At 37.1% G+C, this 26,461-nt stretch overlaps 1 protein-coding gene and 1 pseudogene across 5 annotated transcripts in view; one reads left to right on the top strand and one right to left on the bottom strand.

The window, feature by feature from the left end:
* Positions 1-26,461, bottom strand: part of GRM5 (glutamate metabotropic receptor 5) — a 524,773-nt gene that overhangs the window by 425,380 nt on the left and 72,932 nt on the right. The gene's annotated exons all lie outside the window — the stretch shown is intronic.
* On the top strand, positions 13,094-13,258 carry LOC111556880 (annotated as a pseudogene).

Raw genomic sequence — 26,461 nt, 5'->3', positions numbered from 1 at the left:
TAAAATGAATTATTGAAAGAGAAGACCACAATTTGACAGTCATCATAGTGATAACTGATTCAGGCAAATATCATCAATGGATGGGAAATCTGGTATGTGAAAAATTGATGAGAATCAAGATATTCACGTACTCTGAAGGTAACTTCTCATAAGATACATATTGATTATTTATTGGTTAATACATATCACATACTTTTTAACTTCCCAGTAAAGAAACTTGACAGACACCATTAATCAACTGACAAATGCTAACATCATCAGGGTGCCTGAGTGGCTCTGTCAGTTAAGCGTCTGACTTCAGCTCAGGTCATGATCTCATGGTTCGTGGGTTCAAGCCCCACACTGGGCTCCGTGCTGATAGCTCAGAGCCTGGAGTATGCTTCGGATTCTGTGTCTCCCTCTCTCTCTTCTCCTCCCTCAATCATGCTCTGTCTCTCAAAAATAAATAAATGTTTTAAATGCTAACATCATCAGTAATGGCACAAATTAATATTGTTTGCTTCCTGATATGATGCATTGAGAAGAGCTCAGCATCACCTCTGTAATAATCGTACCCAGAATATGCAAATTCACTAATCATGATAAACATCAGACAGACCCAAATGGTGGAACATTCTACACAGTAACTAGACTATACTCTTCAAAAATGTTAGGGTCAGGAAAGACAAAAGAACTATTTCAAATTGGAGGACATTATTCATATATGACAATGAATGGAATAGTTTATCCTGGATTGGCTCCTGGACTTAAAAAATATATATGTATGTATTTGGGATAATTATGAAAATCCGAATGGGGTCTGTGGACTACATAAGAATATTGGATCAATGTTCACTTCCTCATTTTGATGGATATATTATATTGTGCCTTAAAATATTTTTAAGTTTTTATTTAAATTCCAGTATAGTTAACATACAGTGTAACATTAGTTTCAAATGTACAAGTTAGCGATTCAACACTTACATACAACACCCAGTGCTCATCACAACAAGTGCACTCCTTAACCCCCATTCCCCCGAATCCACCTCCCCTCTGGTGACCATCAGATTGTTCTCTATAGTTAAGAATCTGTTTCTTGATTTGCTTCACTCTCTCTTTTTCCCCAATGCTCATTTGTTTTTTTCTCTTAAATTCTATATATGAGTGAATCATATGGTATTTGTCTTTCTCTGACTGATTTATTTCACTTAGCATAATACTCTTGGATGGGAAAATGTTCTTGTACTTAGGAACTGTATATTGGAGAATCAAGGGGCATGGTAGGCAAAATAATGATCTCCTAAAGATTTCAGGTCCTAATACCTGTTACGTATAAATATTGCCTTGAGACAAAAATGGTCTTTGTACATATGACTAAAGTAATAATCTCAAAATGGAAAAATTATCATGGATTATCCAAGTGGGCCCTCAAAAGACATTACAAGTGTTCTTACCAGAGGGAGGATAAGGGAGATTTGGTAGTCAGAATAGGAATAGACAATGTGAAGATAGGAGCTTTTACCGGAGTAATGTGGACATAAACCTAGGAATGTAGGCAGCCATGAGTAGCTGGAAGAAGCAAAAACAAAACAAAACAAAAACAATAAAACAAAAACAAATATCTTCTAGAGACTCTGGAGGGAGCACCACCCTGCTGACACCTTGGTGTCAGCCCAGTAATGCTAATTTTGAACTTCTGGTCTCCAAAACTATGAGGAAATAAATTTCTGTTGTTTTAAGCATCAAGTTTGTGCCAATTTGTTATGGCAGTCACAGAAACTAATACAAGGGATAATGGAGCATCATTTTGGAAACTTCTCAACTTTTTCAGAGTATGAGAAATGTTAACAAGCATACCTGGGTGAAAGGTATACAAGAGCTCTGTATATTTTTTTAACTTTTTTTTATAAATTTGAAATTATTTCAAAATTTTAAAAAAGGTTAAAAATTAGAAGATTAAATTGGTAAAGGTTAAGAGCTATGACCCAAGTAAAATGAAACTGGAAGAAGATAAAGAAAAGACTCTAGAGAGATTATGACTCATAATTTTCTATTTCATGCTTAGAATCTTGGCCTTTTATCCCCAAACTCTCAATTCCTAATTGTAAGCTGACTATATCTATAGATATCACATTTGTCTTCAAGATCAGAAGCGTGGTGAAAGAGGATAAAGGGTCATGTCAGTTGATTATATCCTTTTTATCAACAAATCAAAAGTTTTCTAGCTATCTCTAGAAATTCTCTATAGCTAGAACTTTAGTTGCAAGAGAGTCTGTGGAGGTGAGCATTCACTTTCCCACCTTCTTGAGTAGATACAGTAATGAAGGAAAAAACTGAAAATGTCTGTTAACTTGACTAATAAACAATATACCCTATATGCAGTTGCCTATCACCCCTTTTAGACTGTTAGCTCCTTGACAATGTTTGTATCTTTATTTTAAGGTCTTATAACAATTCTTTAAATATGTACTCAATGCTTGTAGAATTAATTTATGCATGTGTGAATGAATGTGTGAATTAATGGATTAATGAATCTAATACTCCAAGATCATATTAACCATATGAATAAATATCAGCTTAATTAGTATGTAGTTTTCAATGTGGAATCCCAGTGATATATAAAGAGCACTGATATTTCAGATAACTTTGACACCTATGCCATCATTTGCCTTTTGGTATATAAATTTTGTATCATGATGATTTGTCTATGGATTTCTCTTTTTGTGCCCACTGTTACGGTATCAGATTAAAACCATCAAAACTTTTTCCTGAATTGTTGATATCTCTCTCTGTCATCTCTTCAATGTCTGTCTCTCACTTCATTAAATTAGGCAAGTAAGTAGGAGAGGAAAAATGCAAAAGCCAAAACTTGGTAATAATTAAGTACAAGGAGTGATTGATTAGGGTACTCAATAACTATTGTGAAAACCCTGTCTTCAATAACTCCATGGATGGGAATACCAAACACAGGAAAATAGATTAATTGGTAAGAAACAGATTGTGCAAAATTGATGAGTGATGTTTCAGGCAAAGAAATCTGATGTGCTTGTGGGACATCATTATGCAGATGAATAGTCAATAATTAGATATTTGATTCTTGAAATAAGAGAAATTAAAACATGGGATACACATTTGACATTCTTCTGCATGTAAATGGTAGTTGAAGCTTGTGGACAGATTTGATGAAGAAACCATGTAAAATGTGAAGGAAAAAAAAAACTATGATAAAAACCTTGAATATTCACAAACCCTGAAGGCAGGTAGAGAACTGAAAAAGAAACTACAAGGAAACAATAATAGCTGCTATTTACTAGTATGTGCAAAGCACCATGCTGCTAGATTTAGGTATAGCTCCTTTACATACTAGGCAAGATTACTATCGCTGTCTCAGTTTTACAAGTGAAGAAACAGAAACAAGAAAGTTTCATCTTTTTATCCATGATTAGGGACAGAGTCAGCCATTGTTACCTGACCAAAGGAAGGGGTACTGCAACAGAAGCAGGCTGTGAATGCCACAAGAAGAAAGAGTTTAGGGTTGGACTCAATTAACCAATCAAATGGGACAAGATGTTCAGCAAGTTAGGGATCAAAAAGAGACCTTGGGTCTGTAATTTGGAAACTACTGGTGATACTTGCCAGTGAAATGTGAGTTGGAAATGTGTAAAGAAGTGGTCATATAAACTCCAAAAAGAAATTTAAATGATTTTAAGATTAAATAGTGGGGAAGAATGTAACAGATAACAGATTTGATTGTTAAATACATTAGTTAGAACAATGGTACATGATACATGGGAAAAATAGAGAAAGAGCCATATTTTGTGAGAGCTGTAATGAAAAGAAGGCTTGGGAAGAGAAAAGGCGATGCACACCAAATTTCGGTAGTTTAGCAAGTCTGCTAAAGTCAGTCCAAATACAGACCTACAGAAAACTCTTCAAATTAGAGAAAACTCACCATTGAAAATAAATATGGAGGCTCTGGCAAGTGTAAAATTTTATTTGGGGGTATCTAGTTATATTATTCTGAGGATACAGAAAAATAATGCCATGTGAGTGCTGCAGAGTCAGAGTGTAATTCAGGAAATGACTTAGTTTGTAAGACATGGGTTTCCCTCACTATAGCTGGAAGAGAAGTGAGGGTTCTGAAAATTGATGAGATGCATGTCCTAGATAAATATTTTGGATAAGAACAGCTAACATTTATTAAAAGTTTACCAGGTGTCAAACTTTGTTAAATCCCTCAGATGGCTTATTTTATATGGCCTTCACAGCGTATTTTGACTGAGGTTCTATTCTTAAAGCCATGAACAAATGAGGAAACAGATGCTGACAGGTGTACAATAACTTGCCCATGTTACATAGGTTGTAAATGGCAGAGCTTCGATTCTAACTGTGGTCTGAATGACTCCTACTAATAATATACTCCTAATAATATACTCTTACCTACTCAGCAATACAAGTTGCTATGTCCTTTGGTGGAAGCTCATCAATAACTCTCAGAGGAAAACAACAGTCTCATATCAAAATATGGACTTTCCTGAGTCATATTAGAATTTCAGGGACCTTGGAAATCATCTATTTTAAAGTTCTCAAAACAGAAACCACTCTGCAATATACATTCTCAGGGTACCTTACAGCTTGACTTCCAGTAGTGAAGAACAGTCCACTTGACAGGCAAACCCATTTGGTTTTCATTCAGTCATCTCTCATCTTTGTTTTAATTACTTTGTGAGCCATAATCTGCCTCCCTCCAACTTGGTCCCAATTTTATATCGCTTTTTTTTTTAATATTCATAATCTTTAATAATCATCTGCATACACTCAATATATGTATTTTATGTTGTAATTACCTAGGAACCAATTTTATTTCTCTCTCCTTGAGGTTCAAATCAATAATCATTAGCTGGAATCATTCCACTTACAGCATCAGTAAATTTACTAAATTAACTAATCAAATAGGTGGAACCAACATAACAAGCAATTTCACAAACAGCGCTGTGCTGCCTGCAACCTGAATATTCATGTAAACATGTAAAACCAATGTCAGACTCTAGCACTCTGTTCAAATGGAAGCTAAGCACATTATATTCATAATGCTATTTCATCTTAGCTTCACCAAGGGAAGATGCTATTATGACCCCCATCTTATTCATGTAGAAAGTAAGGCTAGCGGAAGCACAATTCAGTCCCAGATGTCTGGTTTCAGCCCGCAATTTTTCATCCCACAGTACTGTTGGAATTGAAATAAGATCAAAACAGCCATTTTAACAGAAGTGAAAACTGAGGCCGTGATATGCAAAACAATCTTTTCTGGATTGCAGTGCTTGCCACATGTTAATGCCATGAATGCCACATAGAGAAAATGTGAAATTGCTGTTTCAGATTCAGTAGCTTTGGACTGGAGCATATCACCATTCTAACAAGCTCCCAGGTGATATTGATGTTGTTGGCCCATGGGCCACATTTGAGGAAGATAGTTTAATCAGAGTCTTGAGATTTACAGTTGGTCCCACCTGGCAGCATCAGCACCCTCTGAGAACTTCTTAGAAATTCAATCTGTCTTGCTTTACTTGAGACTCACCAAATTAGAATGTCTGGGCACGGGACCTGGAAATCCATGTTTTAGCAATCTCACAAGGTATTTGTGTTCACACTAAAGTTGGAGAACCATTAACTTAGATTGCACCTTGAGTTAATATCAGAATAAGAAATCACATCTTCTCATTCTCCTGAACAGTGAGTGCTCTTTCCTGTTTACCAGATGGGTTCTCTCAGAGCTGGAATTAGGGGCACTAAGCCATACTGGTTTATAAATGCTCCTCCCATAAGGTATCCATGTGATGGTTTTTCAGTTATGTCAACAAATTCTTTGATACTCCTCTCTTTAATAAATGGAGTTCAGTTACCCTCTGCTTGAATGTTGGCTGAGTTGACTGACTCATATCTAATGGATATATATAGCAGAAGTAATGACCGCTTACTTCCATGATTAGAATATAAAGGACTGAAACTTCCATCTTAGGCAGGTTATGTCTCTGAGAAGCTGGCTGACATGTTGTGAGGACATTCAAGTAGCCTAAGGAGAGACCTATGTGGTCAGAAACTGAAATCGCCAGCCATTAGTCACTGAGGAACCTAGGCCTGAGGAAGTTGGGAGAGACTGCTCCCCGACCCAAGCTTTCACATGAGACTCAGGAGAGACCCTTGGGTCAGAATTACCCAGATAAACTGCTCCCAGATTCCTGACCTAGTGAAACTGTAAGAAAATAAGTATATTTTGTTTTAAGTGTTGAAATCTAGGGTTATCTGTTACACAGCAATGTCTCTCAGCAATTGGTTTCCTATGAAGTGATCAGGATGCTGGGTAACTCTGAAAACTTTCTGTATTTTGAATGTTCTTTTTTTTAGTCTTTATTTTTGAGAGAGAAAGAGAGCACAAGCAGGAGAGGGACAGAGAGAGGGGGACAGAGGGTCCAAAGCAGGCTCTGCGCTAATAGCAGTGACCCCGGCACAGGGCTCAAACCCATGAACCCTGAGATCATGACCTGAGCCAAAGTTGGACGCTCAACCAACTGGGCCACCCAGCTGCCCCTATTTTGACTGTTTCTTGAGGAAGCAACTTACAGGACTTTCACTCGCCTGCTTTTCTTCATTTTTTTTACATCAATTGCCTCAAAAAAATCACCATATTTGAAGAGTTACTTATGTCTGGAAATAATGCTACTAAACTTGACATAAAATACGGGTTCAAGAAATGCCTGTGACTTACCAAATTACAGTGTAAATGAATCAATCAGTATTTAAAGAGATACTTACGTCATCCTAGCCCCAAATAGCACATTCACTCCTCAATGTGCAAGACCGTTCAAGATTTGAGAGATGGTATTTCACCAGTTAAAACGGATTTCATGAAATCGGTAATACCACTATTCAAATTCTAGAACGTGAAGGCTGTAAATTTAACACTTAAATGAAAATTTTCCTTTCAAATACTACTTGTGCAGGATGAGTTTGAACCTTCCTGTGTTTCAGTCTCATAAGACTAAGTAAAAGCACTGACCGGGCTATAACAGACTCCACAGTCTCACACAGTTCTAACACACTATCCATTTCCAGTGAAATGGACCTTTGAGATATGCAGTGAGAAATGACTGCAACAATATCTCAAACTTAGACCTCGTTAGTCCCCTAAGAGGTATATTTTGAAACTTCCATCTCCAAGGAATTAGCCAAATAAGGTTAAAAGCCTTTTCCCTAGTACTACCATCAAAGCAAAGCCACTCATTATGCAAACCACCCGCAAAAGTTAAACAAATCTCTGATACATTAACACATTTATGACACTGAATACATTACCAGGATAAGTCAGCATATTACCAGGGTATTGATGCGAGAACTGCCTTCTGGGCCACCCACCTTGACTTCCTGGTGTTTAACAAGGAACAGTGACAGAGAACAGCTGAACTGGGCTAAGAAGGAAACGGTGATGCTGGAAACGTCATGCTATTTTGGTTTTCTAAGTTGAAAGAGAATTTTTAGCTTGCCTCGTTTTCTAATTTTTTTTATGAGATGATCATTCAAATTCTGCTTAAATACTTCAATGCTATTACATTAAAGGCATCTCATTCCATGTTTCATCCTTACCTCCTCAAAGATCCTAATATATCTGAATACGAGGGCTTCTCTGAAGATTTCCCATGATTGGGTGAAAAACACGAAAGATGACCCCACATTAGGTTCAAGACAGTAAAAGGACAGTACCTAGTACAAGCTTTTGCTATGTAGTCTGGAGGACTGTTCAGGAGAAGTCAGGATGGGAGGCTAGTTAAGGAATATAGTTCTGGCACAAATCCCAAGTATAAGCCTGCAAAAGATCATATCAGAAAAGGCACAAGGGCACCAGGGTGGCTCCATCAGGTGAAAGTCTGACTTTGGCTTGGGTCGTGATCTCACAGTTCATGAGTTTGAGCTCCACATGGGGTTTACTGCTGTCAGCTCAGAGCCCACCTCAGAACCTCTGTCCTCTCTCTGCCTCTCCTCTGCTCATGCTTTCTTTCTCAAAAAACGAATAAACATTAAAAAAAAAAAAGCACCAAAGACCTAGAGGATCTCACTCATTTTCATTTTAGCTCTAATAGGTTGACAAGGTCCAAGTCAAATGAGGTAAGGGAGTTAGTAACAGTGCTAAGGAGAAAGTTAAATACAGCTGGTCTTAACTCAGCAGCCTTTTGCTTTCACTTGCCTCCTCCCCAAAGACCTCCATATTACTTGGGGGCACATGGGCATAGATAATATTAATTATCTATTAATTAATAGATAAAGGGTAAATTAATAGATAAAGGGTAAATTAATTTTACCCTTATCAGGGTAAAATCCCTGATAGGTGAAGACTGCCATTTCTTGCAGTAGGGGCAGATTACAAGGTCACTGATGATCTGTCTCTGAAGAACAATTTATTGAGTCAATGCTGTTGGACCCAGATGTATTACACATCAAATGAAATCTAGGAGTTGTCATAAAATTATTTCTGTGCTTTACAAAATGCAGTCATAACCACTGCCTATAGTATGTATTCATTCTTTTGTTCCAATGATAAATGCATTCTTGTTTTGTAAACTTCACAGTATTAGGTTACCTTTGTGCCAGCTGAGGTTTTGAAATTATACACGAGGTTCACCAGGAATTCAAAAAGAATATCTTTTGGTTTTACGATACAGAAAGGATTGCTGTGCAAGACTGACATTTTAGTGATTTATTGCTTTCCTCCATAACCTTAAACTGCCAAACACTATACATAATTCTATACATACTTCTGATGTGTGTGTACATGTGTGTATGAGTATGTATAATATAATGTATATAAATGTACATGAATTTTCAAGAGGAAAAGTAACATACAAAAGGGCCATTAATTCTCCTTTAAGTCAAATATCTCTGGTTCCTTTAACCTTATGTGGCTTAGACTTGAAACCTATCTAGTCACTCTGCTCTGAGATATTTACCAGTTTATTTGGCCCTTCTTATATGAGAGCCCCTGAATCCAAAATGCAATACAATTATACTAGGGAGGGCTGCTCAGTTTAAGAATCATCATCTTCAGGGGCGCCTAGGTGGCTCAGTTGGTTAAGCGGCTGACTTCAGCTCAGGTCGTGATCTCATGGTCCGTGAGTTCGAGTCCCACGTCGGGCTCTGTGCTGACTGACAGCTTGGAGCCTGGAGCCCGCTTCTGTTTCTGTGTCTCCCTCTCTCTCTGCCCCTCCCCCATTTGCGCTCTGTTTCTCTCTGACTTTCAAAAATGAATAAATGATAAAAAAGAATAACAAAAAGAATTATCTTCAGCAGGAGCACTACCACCACCATTTATTGTCTCCCATGCCCCCAGCTCTATGGTAGACAGATCTTCACAGGATACATCTTTATCATTCCTAGAGCCTACAGTGGTTATCACGAAAACACCACCATACTATTACTAATTGAGACTTAATTTACAGTAAGTTAAAGTCTTTATGATTTTTATACATATTTTATTTTTTATATTTATTTATTTTTGAGAGACAGAAAAAGAGGCCAAGCGAGGGAGGGGCAGAGGGAGAGGCAGACACAGGATCCAAAGCAGGTTCCAGGCTCTGAGCTGCGAACACAGAGCCTGATGTGGGACTCAAACCCATGAACCGCGAGATCATGACCTGAGCTGAAGTCAGACGTTTAACTGACTGAGCTACCCAGATGCCCTAGTCTTTATGATTTTTTTAATGAGAGCTTTAGGAAACCACAGATACCTTATTCTATTCATATTCAAGCACAATATGTTTTAACCTAAAATAAATTTTTAACTTATCTGTAAGAAATGTCATCTCATTAGAGACAACAGAATGTAACAGAAGGGTTTGAGCTTCTCTGTGAGATAGATCTGCCTTTGTACCCCTAGACTGCTAAGGCTGTGTAACTGAAGGTCAGTTCCTTGACCTCTCTGTGCCTCAAGTCCTTCATATGTAAAAGGACAATAATAATGCTAACCCTTCTAGGTTACTGTAATGGTTACAGATAATATATAAGAAGTATCTGACATATAATAGGGACTCAGCAAACGATATATTATCCTTTCATTGTTATTGTTATCATTATGTTTAATATTTTTAAGTGAGATCTCAGAGATTTGAATCTTTCCAAATTTCACCAATATTTTATCTCTGCCAGTATCCAAGTCAATAATGCAAATGTCCAGAAGAACATGGCTGAGATTAGAGGGCACAGTATACCACTAGGTAACGACTTCTAGGTTGTTGTCAATTATTTCATCCAAAATAATAGCTCCCATGTTTTGATTCTTAGTAAAATCCAGGACAGATGTATTACAACTATTCAAGAGGCTATGACAATTTTACAGACAAACTGAGTACAGTAGGAAATACAATTAAGATTCTGAATACAGAACCCAAATTCTTAACCCCTGGAGAATCTGCATGTTTCTTAACATTATCAAGTTATCATTCCACCTGTGGCTTCCACATCAGTTTGCCATCTTAGATGTTAGGATACCATATTTTGTTAAATGCTTTGCCTGCAAAGTCTTACAACTTTGTATTTCTAAACTTTCTGTTTTTTAAAAAAAGATATAAAGTTTCCTTAAACTTTATTATTGTTTTATTACTGCTTCCGTTTCAGAGTTCTCCAAAATATCTTGAAGAATAAGCTCTAAACTCTTGTTGAAATGTACTTCAGTCTTAGGAGTCTTGTGAATCTATTTCCCCTCCTTTCTTAAACTCTATGTTTTATAGGACTTTCCTAGCCTGATTCTTATTTTCCAAAGATGTTGTTTCTTTATCTAATAAGTGGAGATAATAATATCTAATAAATGGGGTTGTTGTAAGGAATACATTTAAAAATCCAAATGCTGAACACATGGCTTGGCATAAAACTAATCAATAATAGCTATTATTATGTAAATTTCACTCACAATAGATTTGTGAGGAAGTTGATGATGCTGTTTTTCAACACTGTGTTCTCCATTATTAGCAGCACTCTATTATACAGAGAAGAAATGCTCAATAATTGTTTGCTGAATTAAGCATCCAGAGTAAGTTTTATATTACAGTGGTGCAATTTAGCAGTAAATTCAAACACATAAAACATTTTATTTTTCCGAAATAAAAATGGAAGTTCTTTTAGATTGCTTGTAAAGACCTATTCCCACCAAACTCGCCCTATAAACATAATAAAAATACTTAGATATGCTGATTTTTCCTCTAGGTTTAGCATATTTTCCCTAATAATCCTGCTCAAGAGGACAGTAAATGAATAATTTCATCTCTAGTAAACTGGTCAATATTGGGGCAAAAACTCTCAGTTTGTTCTAATTTTCTTACAGATTGAAAGAAATAGTACTTCTGGTGTCCACAGAATAAGAGTCCAGCAAAACTGCATTTTCAAATAGATTACTTGGAAAATGTTAAAAAGACCCTTTGTCTATGAAGATACATTTTAAATGATCGGAGACTCATCCCAAATGGTTTCAACATATGACAACTTTAAATGATAATTATTGATAGCTGAAGTCTTTAAAAAATAGGCTCAATTTTTAAAACTTCTGAGCTCTATTCAGAATGCGCAAGTTTAAATTTCAAGGGCACTATCAAATATGAAGGTTGTGAATATCTGAAGTGCTGTCATGTGCAAGAGGTTGAGACTTGGTCTGAGTGAGAGACCACTGCAGGTGAGAAGCACTTTTTACAGCGACAAGATTAAGATTTTATTTTGAGCTGCCACACTTTGTCACCTTCAGAGTTTAAGGAAGGGTAACTTGCTGTAAAAGGAAATTTTGTATATGGAGATGGAATTAGTAAGATTCCCTCAAAACTCTGAGGCTCTGTATTCACATTTGAAGGAGGTGTTGTTTGACTTCAAAATGCACTGGTAAAGATGGGTAGAGAGAAGAATTACCTTCTCGTGACCAGCAACATAACTCCATCACCAAGGCATCCGATCTCATAGAAATCTTGCACAGAACTTTTCATGTCCCCTAGCATTTATTTTTTTTTAATTTTAAATTTTTTTAAAGTTTATTCATTTTGACAGAGAGAGAGAGACAGAGCACAGAATCCGAAGCAGACTCCAGGCTCTAAGCTGTCTTCACAGAGCCCGACATGGGGCTCGAACTCACAGACCTTGAGATCATGACCTGAGCCGAAGTTGGACACTCAACCGACTGAGCCACCCAGGTGCCACTACCCTAGCATTTATTATTTCTATGTATAAATCCTTAGGCATGTCATCTGCTCTATTTGACACTGTACAGAAAAGTCTGCACATTTTTGTTTATAGCAGTTGAGTTTCTCTTTCACTTAAATCAATCTTCCTCAGCTTAACCTGCTCTGAGAGGTTGCTGTTGGAGAGAGGGAGAGAGCAGCTGGTGCTCTCTGGGTGCCTTGTATGGTCAGTTACTGTACAAAGTGCTCAGAACTGTTATGTCATCTTATCCTCACATTCTCTACTAGGTGCATATTACCTTCACTTTACTGATGAGGACACTGAGGCTCAGAGAGAATAAGCAACTTGTCAGAAGACACCAACCCAGCGAGTGGACGAGCCGCGATTCCATGCATGATTCCTAGCTTCGGTGTATACACCTTTAAGTCTGCACAGACTTCCCGTGTCGGACAAGACAGAACCACCACAGGATGTCTCAGAGCCCTTCATTAAATTCCCACTTTCTCTAAAAGTGTCCTGGTTCTAATAAAAATGCATTTAACAAAGACCCAGGATTCATTTTCTTTTTCAGCGTTGTAGAGGTTCATCCCTGATGCTGCTAGTAACTCTTAAATAATCTGACCCTGATGAACAGTGGTAAGAGCCATAGGCAGGTAAAGGAGAATATGGGGCCCTGGGGTTCTGTAGTGAATGCTTAGCTGATTCTGAGAGCAGCCAGTCTGTTCAAACAACACAAGCCTCTCGAATCACGGAGGGTCGAACTGGTCTTGCCATAATGCTCTCAAAATTGAAGGAATATTCTATCAGGTGACCGGCTGGCCATTAAAATTACTTCCCATTGTTCATCATGTGATTTATTTAAAAAAAATAATCTGAAATAGTTCAAAGAATTTAGTGTCATTGGAATAACATCGCTTCTCGGCCTTTTGGCTAAGATCAAGTGCAGTGTCATTGGAATAACAGAACTTTTTCCAGCCGATCTTTTTATTTATGTAAACAGTATTTCATAACTCTTGCATTTATAAAATTGAAATGCAGGGAAAAAAAGGGATATATAAATCTTTTGCTAACATCTCAATTTTAACATTAAGTAATATTTAGCCATAGGTTTATAAATAATAGAAAAACAGAGCTTCATCCAGCTTATAAAAAGCTGGCATTTCTAATAAATTATTTTACATGTGCAACAATTATATTTCATAATCTATACTATTTTATCTTTTGATAAATTTAATGCTAAAATATTTATGAGAATATCTTAATCCAAAATAATTTTTTAATTTTTTTTAATGTTTTATTTATTTTTGAGACAGAGAGAGACAGAGCATCAGCAGGGAAGGGGCTGAGAGAGAGGGAGACACAGAATCCGAAGCAAGCTCCAGGCTCTGAGCTGTCAGCACAGAGCTGAACGTGGGGTTTGAACTCACGGACCGTGGGATCATGACCTGAGCCCAAGTCGGACGCTTAACCGACTGAGCCACCCAGGCGCCCCCAAAATAATTTTTTAATCACAGGAGAAATATGTATATGTGTGTGTGTGTGTGTGTGTGTGTGTGTGTGTGTGTGTGTGAAATATGTATATGTGTGTGTGTGTGTGTGTGTATACACACACACACACACACATATACATGCACAATTTATCTGCATTTTTCTTTGTTTTAGAAACATTAAATAGATTAAAAACAACATATAGGATAAAGTTTTTTGAAGGGAGTAGAATGAAAATACACATTCAAGAGTAACTGGGAATGATGTTAATTTTGTGACTTTTAATGAAAATTGGATTTGTATTTTTTTTAATTTTGTTTTTTAGTGTTTATTTTTTGAAAGAGAGACAGAGACAGAGGATTAGCAAGAGAGGGGCAGAGAGAGAGGGAGACACAGAATCCAAAGCAAGATCCAGGCTTGGAACTGTCAGCACAGAGTCTGACACGGGGCTCCAACTCACAAACTATGAGATCATGACCTGAGCCGAAGTCAGACACTTAACCAAGCCAGCCAGGCTCTGCTGCATTTGTATTTGTAACATTTTTTTAAGCTTATTTATTTTGAGAGAGAGAGACCAAGCAGGGGAGCAGCAGACAGAAAGGGAGAGAGAGAATTCTAAGCAGGCTCCACACCCAGCATGGAGCCCAATTTGGGGCTCAATCCCATGACAGTGAGATAATGACCTGAGCCAAAATCAAGAGGGGGACATTTAAGCAACCAAGCCACTCAGGTGCCCCACGTCTGTATTTTTATTTTATTTATGTATTTATTTTACAACATTCATTTTTTTTAATGTTGATGTATATTTGAGAGAGAGAGAGAGAGAGAGAGAGAGAGAGAGCGAGCATGAGCAGGAGAGGGTCAGAGAGAAGGGGGGACACTGAACCTGAAGTAGGCTCCAGGCTCTGAGCTGTCAGCACAGAGCCTGATATGGAGCTCAAACCCATGAGCCATGAGATTATGGCCTGAGCTGAGGTTGGATTCTTAAACTGACTAAACCACCCAGCCCCCCTCCCACATTTGTATTTTTAAATGGCTTATCCTGAGTATCAAATCACCACAGTTTTTAGATTTCACTGGTTACATTCAAATCAATGATGTTATGGTTTATTTTAAAATGTACATACAATGAACAGAAATCATGTCATTTGTAACGTTCAAAGTTATAACTAAACATTTTAGATACCAACATAAAAATGTACAAGTGTGTACACATGTACCTTTTCTGTGTACATGTGATTTTGTGTGTATGTGTGTGTCGCTGAGCACATTCTTTTTGAATATATGTGAGCAAAAGAGTTTAAAAACAGAGAAAGACTAGATGAGTGCAGTTGATTTTTAAGTAGTTTTAAGTATTTACATTTAAATAATTCTGGGGCAATTTGGAAGAGAAAAGATTCATGAGCTAATAGGGGAAGGGTCCTGAGGCTACAGACTGAATGCACTTTATTTGTTGTTCTGTCCCTTGAATATCAAGGCCTAGCACATATTTGGTACTCATTAAATGTTTGTTGAATGAATAAATAATTTACAGTAGAGAAGTCTATGTTAATCCACATTGTTTCAGCTTCAGCTGAAGGGCAGAACTTTCCTACATGTATCCCTGCTGATTTTATTTTCCCAAGTAAGTTAAAACTTAAGCTAACCTTCACAATGATGATAGACCCTGGTTTTTCACTTTTTCTTTTGCAAGGCATTCACATTTACATTTAAAAAAAAATTGTTTAACATTTATTTATTTTTGAGAGACAGAGACAGATGATGAGTTGGGGAGGGGCAGAGAGAGAGAGGAGACACAGAATCTGAAGCAGGCGGCAGGCTCTGAGCAAGGTGTCAGCACAGAGCCTGATGCGGGGCTAGAACCCACAAACTGTAAGATCATGACCTGATCGGAAGTAGGATGCTCAACCGACTGAGCCACCCAGGGGCCCCTCACATTTACATTTTTAAGCACATTATTATGCTATGATGCTAACAGACAAGTCTTTGCAATGCGGGCATAGTAACTTTTAGATTAATTCATTATAATTTTTTCTTCCAGCAATTCTCTTCCTACTTTAAATTCACACACAAGTAAAACTCTATTCCCCCTTAGTTGTTTTCCCAATTTATCTTAATTAGCACCTAAAGCTTCTATGTGTACGGTGACTATATGTATATTATGCAACTAATTAGCAATATTCTCTTAACTGTAAGAGTTACATCCCTAAATTTAAACAAATAAGTGAAAAAAGTAAAACCTGGCTAAATGAAGTTCACTTTACACTTGTAAGAAAAATATTTTTAATCTAAAGGGAGTCGATTCTATGTAATACTCAGTTTACTATGTAAACTCCTGGTTTATTAAAAACAACAAGAGAAAGGAAGCCTATCATTTGAATTATAGTACTGGTGGGGAAACCTACAGAGAGGCTTGAGGTACTTTTATTTTCCAAGGCATAGCATCCCAAAGAAATACTTCATTTCATGTCTTCAAATTCTGAGAACACCTACCTGATAATATCAAGACAAGGAGATTTTATATTTATATATAAGATGTTGTTAAACTGCCATTTTAAAAGTTTTATTCATTCTTGAATTGCATTATTTGTAACTTAAATCCTGGTATTGCGTTTGATTCGATGCAATTTAATCATTCATTGGGTGCTTTTGACCCCTGGTGCATTAGCACAGAGTCATGAATGCCACCCTCCAGGAAGAAGTCCTGCTACCCCGCTCCACCCCTCACTCTCTCTCACCATACTCTTCAAGACCTGGTTGTAGAGTCTTCATTTTCTCTGGACTCTTTTTCTGACTATCCCCCTGCCCACAACTCCAGAAAGGTGGTGTGACCCACCTGATGCCACCACAGCTAGATAGGACTTATTCTGTTTGTTTATACCCTCAACAGTCTGGCGAATTATAGGGACACAACACGGGAGTGGATAAAACAATAGGCGAATGTTCAGAGTATAAACTAAGACCATTCTCTAAGGAAATTAAAATAATGAAAGCTATAGCTCATTTTAACAGGAGATCTCTGTGAATCTTGGTCACACCCTACACCTCACCAGTCCTTGGATTTTGATCCTGCAGAACCTACCATATACTTGGGACAATCGTTTAATAAACAAAACCTTCTGATATGAAGTAAATTCAAATCCTACCTTAATCAAATCCTAATCCTACTACAAACACCAACAGAGTGTTCCAGTTTTATATAATGCTTTACTTCAGCAGTTTTCACAGAATGGACATGGACCCCTCTTTGGGAGGCTACACAATGTCAAAATGACTTACATAGTATCACTAAGACATTGCCTATCTTTTTCTACTACATGGACACTTGCACCGATGATGCAAAAGCAATGGTTGGTGAAACTGCTGGGCCCTTAATATGAATTGACATCAGTACTAAACTGTAAATGTTGGAATTTTTTTCACCACGACACACTTTTAATGAAAATTTTTAAAAAATGGGTGGGGGGAGGCACCTGGGTGGTTCAGTTAAGCTTGCAACTTTGGCTCAGGTCCTGATCTCGCAGTTGGTGAGTTCAAGCCCTGCATCAGGCTCTCTACTGTCAGCACAGAGCCCACTTCAGATCCTCTGTTTCTTTCTCTCTCCCTCCCCCTACCACAGTGAGCATGTGCACACTCTCATTCTCTCTCCCTCTTAAAACTACAATAAACATTTTTTTAAAAAATTAAAAAGAGAATTCCAGTTTCACTTTTCACTTTTTCACTAAAAAAAGATCAACTCTTTTTTTAAATGCACATCTTATAGTGTTCTGCATGATAAAATAGCAGGTATTCATGAAGCACTTTTGCTGCATACCAAAGTAGGCTGGTATCTCTAGGAACAGCACTTGCGAGACTGAATTATAAGATGAACTAGCCAAGTGCAACTTTATTTGAAAGAAAGACTAACATACAAACGGTGGTGAGAGACTGGATATTTAGCTGATTTTTCTCCAAATTTAATGAAGTGACTCCATCATTTCAAAGAAAACTGACCGTATTTTATGCCAATGATAAAACTTGAGACTAAAAGAAAGAATTTTGGAAAACTTTATCCACTACTATGAGTTTAACAGTATCTTAATACTTAAAGAATATTGATGAGATCAATGGTGATACTAACAAATGAGATCTCTTGAAAGAATATAGTGAAATGTGTCTAAGTTTGGAAGATCTTCATAGCTTAGTGAACCAGTATTTTCCAAATGGCCAACAGACAGATGACAAAATCAGGAAAGGATAAAAAATTTATTCAAAGTAAAAAAATTGGCCAATCTATTTTATTGTAAACGAGTGAAAATTTTTCACTGATATGCTTATCAGATGCTATAATGCATCTAACCTTTTAGAAGATGCCACTTGCAGACTTTCATGGTGGAATTGATGAGGCATATCCATTTATCTAACTGCATGATGCTAGAATTTTGTCAAATACTTAAATCAAAACATATTGAAAAGACTGAATGTTGAAGCAGCTATGAGAATTGAAATGTCTTGTGTTATTAAATCAGACATTTAACAATTCGCAAAGATATTTACAAAAAAAAACCCACTCTTGGGGTGCCTGGGTGGCTCAGTCAGTTAAGAGGCCAACTCTTGGTTTCAGGTCAGGTCATGATCTCACAGTTTGTGGGTTTGAGCCCCAAATGGGGCCAGAGCCTGCTTGGGATTCTCTCTCTCCCTCTTTTTGCCCCTCCCCTGTTTGTGCTTTCTCACAAAATAAATAAACTTTAAAGAAAAAAAACACTCTTTTGAATAATTATTTTTGCTTTGGAAAAGAAAACTATTTTTCATAAAAATTGTTACTTAACATATAATTACTGTATTATTGTCTTAAATTATAAATATTTTCCAATATTTCTTATTTTTAAAATTTTTTTCTAACATTTATTTATTTTTGAGAAACAGAGAGAGACAGAGCATGAGCAGGGGAAGGGCAGAGAGAGAGGGAGACACAGGACCCAAAGCAGGCTCCAGGCTCTGAGATGTTAGCACAGAGCCCAATGCAGGGCTCAAACTCACAAACTGTGAGATCATAATCTGAGCCCAAGTCAGATGCTTAACCAACTGAGCCACTCAGGTGCCCTCTTATTTTTAATGTGGAGAATATCAATATATATAAACCATATAAACAAAAGCTCTTTGGGGGCCTGATATTTTTTAAGAATGCAAAGAAACATGGAGATCAAAAAGTTTGAGGAGTGTGTGGGTGGCTCAGTCCGTTAAGCATGAGACTCTTGATTTCAGCTTAGGTCATGATCTCAGGGTTATGAGATGGAGCCCCACGCCAGGCTCTGCACTGACAGGGCAGAACCTGCTTGGGATTCTCTTTCTCTCCCTCTCTCTTTACCTCTATCTCTCAAAAATAAATAAATATTTTTTTAAATGTCTGAAAACTGCTTTCTTAATTTATCTTACTTTCTTTCAGTCTTGCAACATCTGGGTGAGGTATGTTTTTAGGAAACAAAGACCACAGAGTTTAAGTGAAATGATGAAAATCACAAGCAAGGAAATAAGAAAGCCAGAAACTGGACCTGGATTTATGTCCAGAACTCTTTCCATGATACCTCATTCTCACTTCCAGATTTATAGTTAGTAAAAATCATTTGCCTTTCATTTAGATCTGATAGTTTTTGCTTTATGTATGTCTTTAAAAAATAAAATTAAGATAGTTTTTGCTTTATGTATGTCTTTAAAAATCTATGGCTAAGTATAGTAAGGTTTAGTTAGCTACAATAATCATAACAGAATGGTATTGGAGGAAGGATAGACAAAAAGATCAGTGGAACAGAAACCTCAGAAATGGATTCACACAAATATGCTCAACAAGTTTTGACAAAAGTGCAAAAACAACACAATGGAGGAAGGATGGATTTTTCAAGAAATGATGTTAGAGGAAGTAGATATCCATAGGCCTAGAAATGATGCTCTACCTAATATACAAAACAGATTCAATAGCATCATAAAACTATAAACCCTTTAGGAAAAAACAAACACATAAGAGAACATCTTTAGTATCTAGGGCTGGGCAAAGACTTCTTAGTCTTAACAACAAAAGCATAATCCATAAAATGAAAACTGGTAAATAAGACTGAATCAAAATTAAAAGCTTTTGCTTTGTGAAAGTCCATGTGAAGGAAATAAAAAGACAATCTACAGACTGGGAGAAAGTATTTGCAAACCATATCTGAAAGGACTTTCAAAACTCAACATTAAAATAATAATAGGGGCGCCTGGGTGGCGCAGTCGGTTAAGCGTCTGACTTCAGCCAGGTCACGATCTCGCGGTCCGTGAGTTCAAGCCCCGCGTCAGGCTCTGGGCCGATGGCTCGGAGCCTGGAGCCTGTTTCCGATTCTGTGTCTCCCTCTCTCTCTGCCCCTCCCCCGTTCATGCTCTGTCTCTCTCTGTCCCAAAAATAAATAAAAACGTTAAAATAATAATAATAATAATAATAATAATTCTTCAATTAGAAAAGAGGCAAAAGATACAAAGAAATATTTCACTGAAACGTATGTGCAGATGAAGAGATGGTCAATACCATAAGCTAACAGGGAAATGCAATTTAAAACCGTAATGAGTTACTACTACATGACTATCAGGGTATCTAAAATAAAAAACAACAACACCAATAATTCATACATTGCTGGTGGAAATTTAAAATTATCTATATACTCTGGAAACACTTTAAAAATTTATATAAAAATAAATATTCCACTACTATACAACCCAGCAACTCCACTAGGCCTTTATCCTAGAAAATGAAAACTCATGTTCACAGAAAAATGTGTACACAAATCTTCATAGCCATTTTTTTTAATATTTTAGTGTTTATTTATTTTGAAGGAGAGAGAGAGACAGAGTGCAAGCAGGGGAGGGACAGAGAGAGAGGGAGACATAGAATCCCAAGAAGATTTCAGTCTCTGAGCTGTCAGCACAGAGCCTGATGTGGGGCTTGAACTCAGGAACGGCGAAATCATGACCTGACCCAAAGTTAGACACTTAACCGACTGAGCCACCAGGCGCCCCAATAGTCATTTTAATCATAAGTAGGAAAAGATGTCCTTCAATGGTCGGATATTTAAATAAAGTGGTATATCTGTACCATGGAATATTACTGGGCAACAAAAAGGAACAAACTACTGATATATGTAAGTTATATAAATCTCCAGGGTATTTTGCTGAATGAAAAAACAATCAATCTCCCAAGTCATATGTATATATATATATATGACATATATATATATGTCATATATATATATATGACATATATATATATATACACATACATATATATATATATATAATTGTTTCTTTGAGTTTATTTATTTTGAGAGGATATGCAGGAGGGGGAGAGAGAGCAAGAGAGAATGAGAGAGAGAGAGAGAGACAGACTGAATTCCAAGCAGGCTCTGCACCATCAGCACAGAGCCTGACATGGGCTTGAACTCACACACCATGAAATCATGATCTGAGCTGAAACCGAGTTGGATGCTTAACTGACTGAGCCACCCTGGTGCCCCGTATGGTTCCATTTACATGACATTATTGAAAGGATAAAATTATAGAAATGGACAACAGATTGGTAGTTGACAAGAGTCAAGGGAGAGAAAGGAAGGGAAAGTGGATGTGGTTATAAAAGGGCAACGTGAGGGATCCCGATAACTGAACTCTTGCTTCTTGACTATATCAAAGCCAATATCCCGATAACACCTGCACTATAGTTTTGCACAATATTACCATTAGCAGAAACTGGGTAAAAAAGGTACAGGGGTTTTGTTTGTATTTTTTTTAACTGCATGTGAATTTACATTTATGCCAAAAAAGTTTAATTTTTAAAGTTTATGAGTAAGTAATACTCTTCAAAACTATGGCAAGGCCATGAAAAACAAGGAAATATTGAAAAACTATCAAAGACTGGAGGTAACAACACTACTAAACACAACATAATATCCTGAGTTGGATCCTGGAACAGAAAAAGAGCAATTAGTGGAAAAACTGGCGAGATCCATATAAAGACTCTACTTTAGTTAATGATATTAAGCCAAAGTTAATTTCTTACTCCTGACAAATGTACCAGGAATATGTGACATGTTAACGTTAGAGGAGGCTGAGTGAAGGGTATCTGAGAACCATCTGTTTTATCTTTGCAACTTCATTGCAAATCTAAAATTATTCCCAAATAAAGAGTTTAACAAAAATGTTTGGTTAAAAATTGTCCCCTACCCATTGCTTCCAGTCAAATATTAAGCATTTTATCTAGGCATACAAGGTACTGTGTCCTTTAGCTCCTGCCTCCCATCCAAACTTATCTCTGGCCCTTTGTTTGTTGTCCTTGGGCCTTTATCAGTATAGAATGCCTGATGCAAGGTTCTCCAAATGTATTTCACTGACTCAACACTCATTCCTTTATAAAGACTAGTCACCGTGGGGCGCCTGGGTGGCTCAGTCGGTTAAGCGTCCAACTTCAGCTCGGGTCATGATCTCACGGTTTGTGTGTTCAAGCCCCATGTCAGGCTCTGTGCTGACAGCTCAGAGCCTGGAGCTTGCTTCAGATTCTGTGTTTCCTTCTCTCTCTGCTCCTCCCCCACTTGTGCTCTCTCTCTCTCAACAATAAATAAATGTTAAAAAAAAAAAAATTAAAAGACTAGTCACTCATCCACGAGTTTCTGGATTTGATTAGGATGAGGATTTGAATTTACTTCACATCACAAGGTTTTGTTTACTAAACCATCATCTCAAGTGTGCATTTGATTCCATGGGATCAAGATCCAAGGACCAGAGAGGTAGGGTTTGATTAGATCCACAGAGCTCCCTGGTTTCAATGAGATAAGACTTAAGTTATCTTAATTATCTTAGGAAATGCTTTACCAATAACTTGCCTCTTATGTTATACTCAGAATATTCACCTATCTTTTCACTCATTTTTGCAATTATTATCCAAATTAAATCATTTAAAGGATGTTTATTTTCTATAATTTGCCAGACTAGAGAGAGATACAGAAATGAACAAAATATGTCCTGTCTAGCTGTGGAGCACCTAACCTTTAAAAACTGTATGTATGATGGGGTGCCAGGGTGACTCAGGTGGTTGAGCATCTGACTTTGGCTCAGCTCATGATCTCACAGTTCATGAGTGCGAGCCCCACATCAGGTTCATTGCTGTCAGCGTTGAGCCCACTTTGGATCCTCTGTCCCCTTCTCTTTCTGCCCTCTTCCCCTCTGCTCTCTCAAAAATAAATAAAACAAAAACAAAAAAACACTAAAAACCCTTCATGTATGAGGGTAGTAAAAACAATTCCCAGAGAAATGATGACACTATAACCAAGATTTAATTTAAAAAACACGGAGAGATTTGAGGGTAAGAGTAGAACAGGAGGCCTTCAAACAGAGAAAATAGGAAACAATTAGCACCCACGTGTGAATACACATGAAACAGGAGAACCACTAAGAGATAGTTGGACAGAACAAAGTCATATGTAAACATATGACTTAAAAATAAGGCCAGGGAGGTATATAGTGCACCAGGGAGGTATATAGTGCAAAGTGCAGAAGGGGTGAAGCAGCTACATGTTATGAAAGATGTTTAATGCATTAATGATGCAGTACATGGCCCCAGGCAAAGACAATGAGAAACCCTCCAGATGGGCTTGATTAATAACTATGATGTCTGCTGAGCTATTGAGAGCCCCAGGGTGCAAATCCTTTGGCATTTTCTTTTTTTTTTTTTTTAATTTTTTAATGTTTATTTCTGAAACAGAGACAGAGCATGGGTGGGGAGGGGCAGAGAGAGAGGGAGACCCAGAATCTGAAGCAGGCTCCAGGCTCCCAGCTGTCAGCACAGAGCCTGACGTGGGGCTTAAACTCACAAACTGTGAGATCATGACCTGAGCTGAAGTCAGTCGCTCAACCAACTGAGCCACCCAGGCGCCCCTCCTTTGGCATTTTCTAAATGCAAGTTTTCATTTCATGAAAACATGATTGACAAACAGTGTATAAGTTGTATCAAATATGGGAAGGGCATCCAGCAAGCCCCAGATCTGGAAATGCCAAATGATAAAACATATATATAAATGTACAATGAGTGAGCATAAGCTGGAGCCACGGGCATAGACTAGGGAGGAACCATATGATTGCTTTCTTCTGAATTCTTCATTCAGAGAGTTTTCAGTGATTGACATCTACCCTAGATATGATCTTTAAAACAAAAGACAAAAAAAAGCTAAAGCAATAAATTTTAAAGCCGTCATAGGAACAGAAAGACAATGATATTTAGTTGTTAATCAAAACAAATATATACTCATGTGAGACCTTATAGCTTCACATTTTTCAGGGAAGTTTTAATTATCACTCAATTTTTTTAGCTAACAAACCCTGTGGGATAGTTTTACTACAAAATGGCCTATTTTCTAGGCACAAAATTTGATTACAACTATGCCTTTGTCTCCGAAGTTCATGAGAAATGCTATCTCTATACCTGTAATAAAATAATATCTTCAAAAACATGAAGAAAAATACTGATGAACTTCTAGAGGACTTCTGAAGGTCGGAAGGGAAGAAATGGTGGCATTTGGTTCATTTTGGCTTCATAAACCATGCAAGATAATTCAGGTTGAAACAATGCACACTTACCACACACAAGCACACATAGACATGTATGCATGAACACCATGCATGACTAGAATTAATTACTTAACAAATCTGAACAGTAACAAATTCAAAATGCCATAAATAGGTGGTAACTCTCCATTTGCTTTTGTTCTTAAAGACAAAAATAACAAAAGGAAACATCTACCTAATTTTTTAAAATCTGAATTCTCCTCCTGTCTCTTCTCTCCTGCTGTACTTTGTCCATTTGAAGCTATCTGGTGAGTATCTGAGACATCATGGGGCCTGTATCAGGACAGGAGCTATACTGAGATATGTGGAATGTCAAAAATGAAGTTATAATGCTAGAAGCAGGAAAGAATTACACATAGTATCAAACCAAAGGTTTCCAGAGACAGATATTAAAGCTGTGTCTGAAATTAAGAGTCAGGGCCAGGTTGAAGAAAACCAACACTACTGAGCTGGAATCACAGGACAGTAGGAGGAAGAGTCATTGGCACCACCTAGAAAACTGTCCTACAGAGTTGCTATGATTCAAATATTGCATTTATGAATGTGAGGTGTATGGCTTAAAGCTGTACTTGTAACTTTACTGACTTGTGGTAAGAAACATTTTATATCATGTCCTGTGTGTGTGTGTGTGTGTGTGTGTATTTAGAACAAAAAGTCATGAAGTATACTTATTTTTAATGCATTTAATGTACTTTGATATTTCTACACTATTGTTTTATATACTTTTTGGTTTATTTAAAAATTCACTTTTTGGGACACCTGTGTGGCTCAATTGGTTAAGCATCTGACTTCGGCTCAGGTCATGATCTCACAGTTTGTGAGTTTGAGCCCCACATCAGGCTCTGTGTTGACAGCTCTGAGCCTGGAGCTTGCTTCAGATTCTGTGTCTCCCTTTCTCTCTGCCCCTCCCCTGTGTTCTCTCTCTCTCTCTCTCTCTCTCTCAAAAATAAATAAATACTTAAAAACTTTTTTTTAAATTCACTTTCTGTTCACTGAGTTGTTTTTACAACCCACTAATGGACCTCACCTAGCATATCCACTGGGTAGGAAAAATAACAGCAAATTGGATATTCAAATACGACAAAGAAATGTGGTTTTCTAGAGGGAAAGGAGTAAATACAGTAGGTGAAGAATACAGTACTTTTATATTCTTTTAGAATATATCTAATTTTAGCCTTAAGGATTTTCTAGTTATAGACCTTGATTTGATACATAAAAAAGTCACCAAATGAGGTCACTTGTCCAGTGTCCAGTAAGTGGCAGAGCTGTATTTAAAACTCAAATTGACTATCTTCCTGAACTCTTTCCATTATAGGAAATATATTTGCCCAAGAAGTATCATAGAGAAGGAAGCATGCATTGGAATGAGACTTACAAGACCCCAGAATTCCAAGTTAAAGCATATTATACTTAATCTTGTTGGTAACAGCAAATTATTAAACAATTATTATGAGGAAAATCAAATGAAAAATTTTGTGTTTATAAAATGCATATGGCAAATTTAGTTAATTACAGCATTCCAGGAACAAAATACTTTGATATTTCTACACTGTTAACCTGGGTTACATTGACTGACAGAAGGAGAATGTAAAGGGAAACAAAGATGACAAAGCATCATGAAGAAAGATTTGGCAAGACTTGGCAGGTAATGATGTACGAAGGGTGAGGAAGAGAGCAGAATTAAGTATGTCAAGTCTTAAAGAGAGGGATGAGAGTGGTATCTCTGACATTATAGTTGGAATCAGGAAAAGAAAAATGTTATTTTAATAAAGAAATAGTTGGTTAGGTTTTAGATGTGCAGATTTGGGGATGATGATAAAAACCTAATGTATTTGTCCTTTTAATGGCTTTCTTTAGGTATAACTGATATATAACTGATAACTATACTTTTTAGTGTATATAATTTGATGAGTTTGGTCTTATGCAAAACCAGTGATCAAAGTAACAGATATGTCAATACCTCCCAGAATTTCCTTTTGACTCTTTATTTTTTGGTTTTTTTGCTTGTTTATTGTGATAAGAACACAAAATACAACATACCTTCTTAACAGATGTCATACAGATCTCTAGAATGTATTCATTTAGCAGAGCTGAAACTTTAGACCCATTGAACAACTCCTCATTTCCCCCACCACCCCTTTGCCCATGGCAACCACTATTACACTCTTTTATTCCA

Source organism: Felis catus, chromosome D1 (assembly GCF_018350175.1).
Source record: "Felis catus isolate Fca126 chromosome D1, F.catus_Fca126_mat1.0, whole genome shotgun sequence".
NCBI classification, from domain to species: Eukaryota; Metazoa; Chordata; class Mammalia; order Carnivora; family Felidae; genus Felis; species Felis catus.
This window is presented reverse-complemented; position numbering and strand designations above follow the sequence as displayed.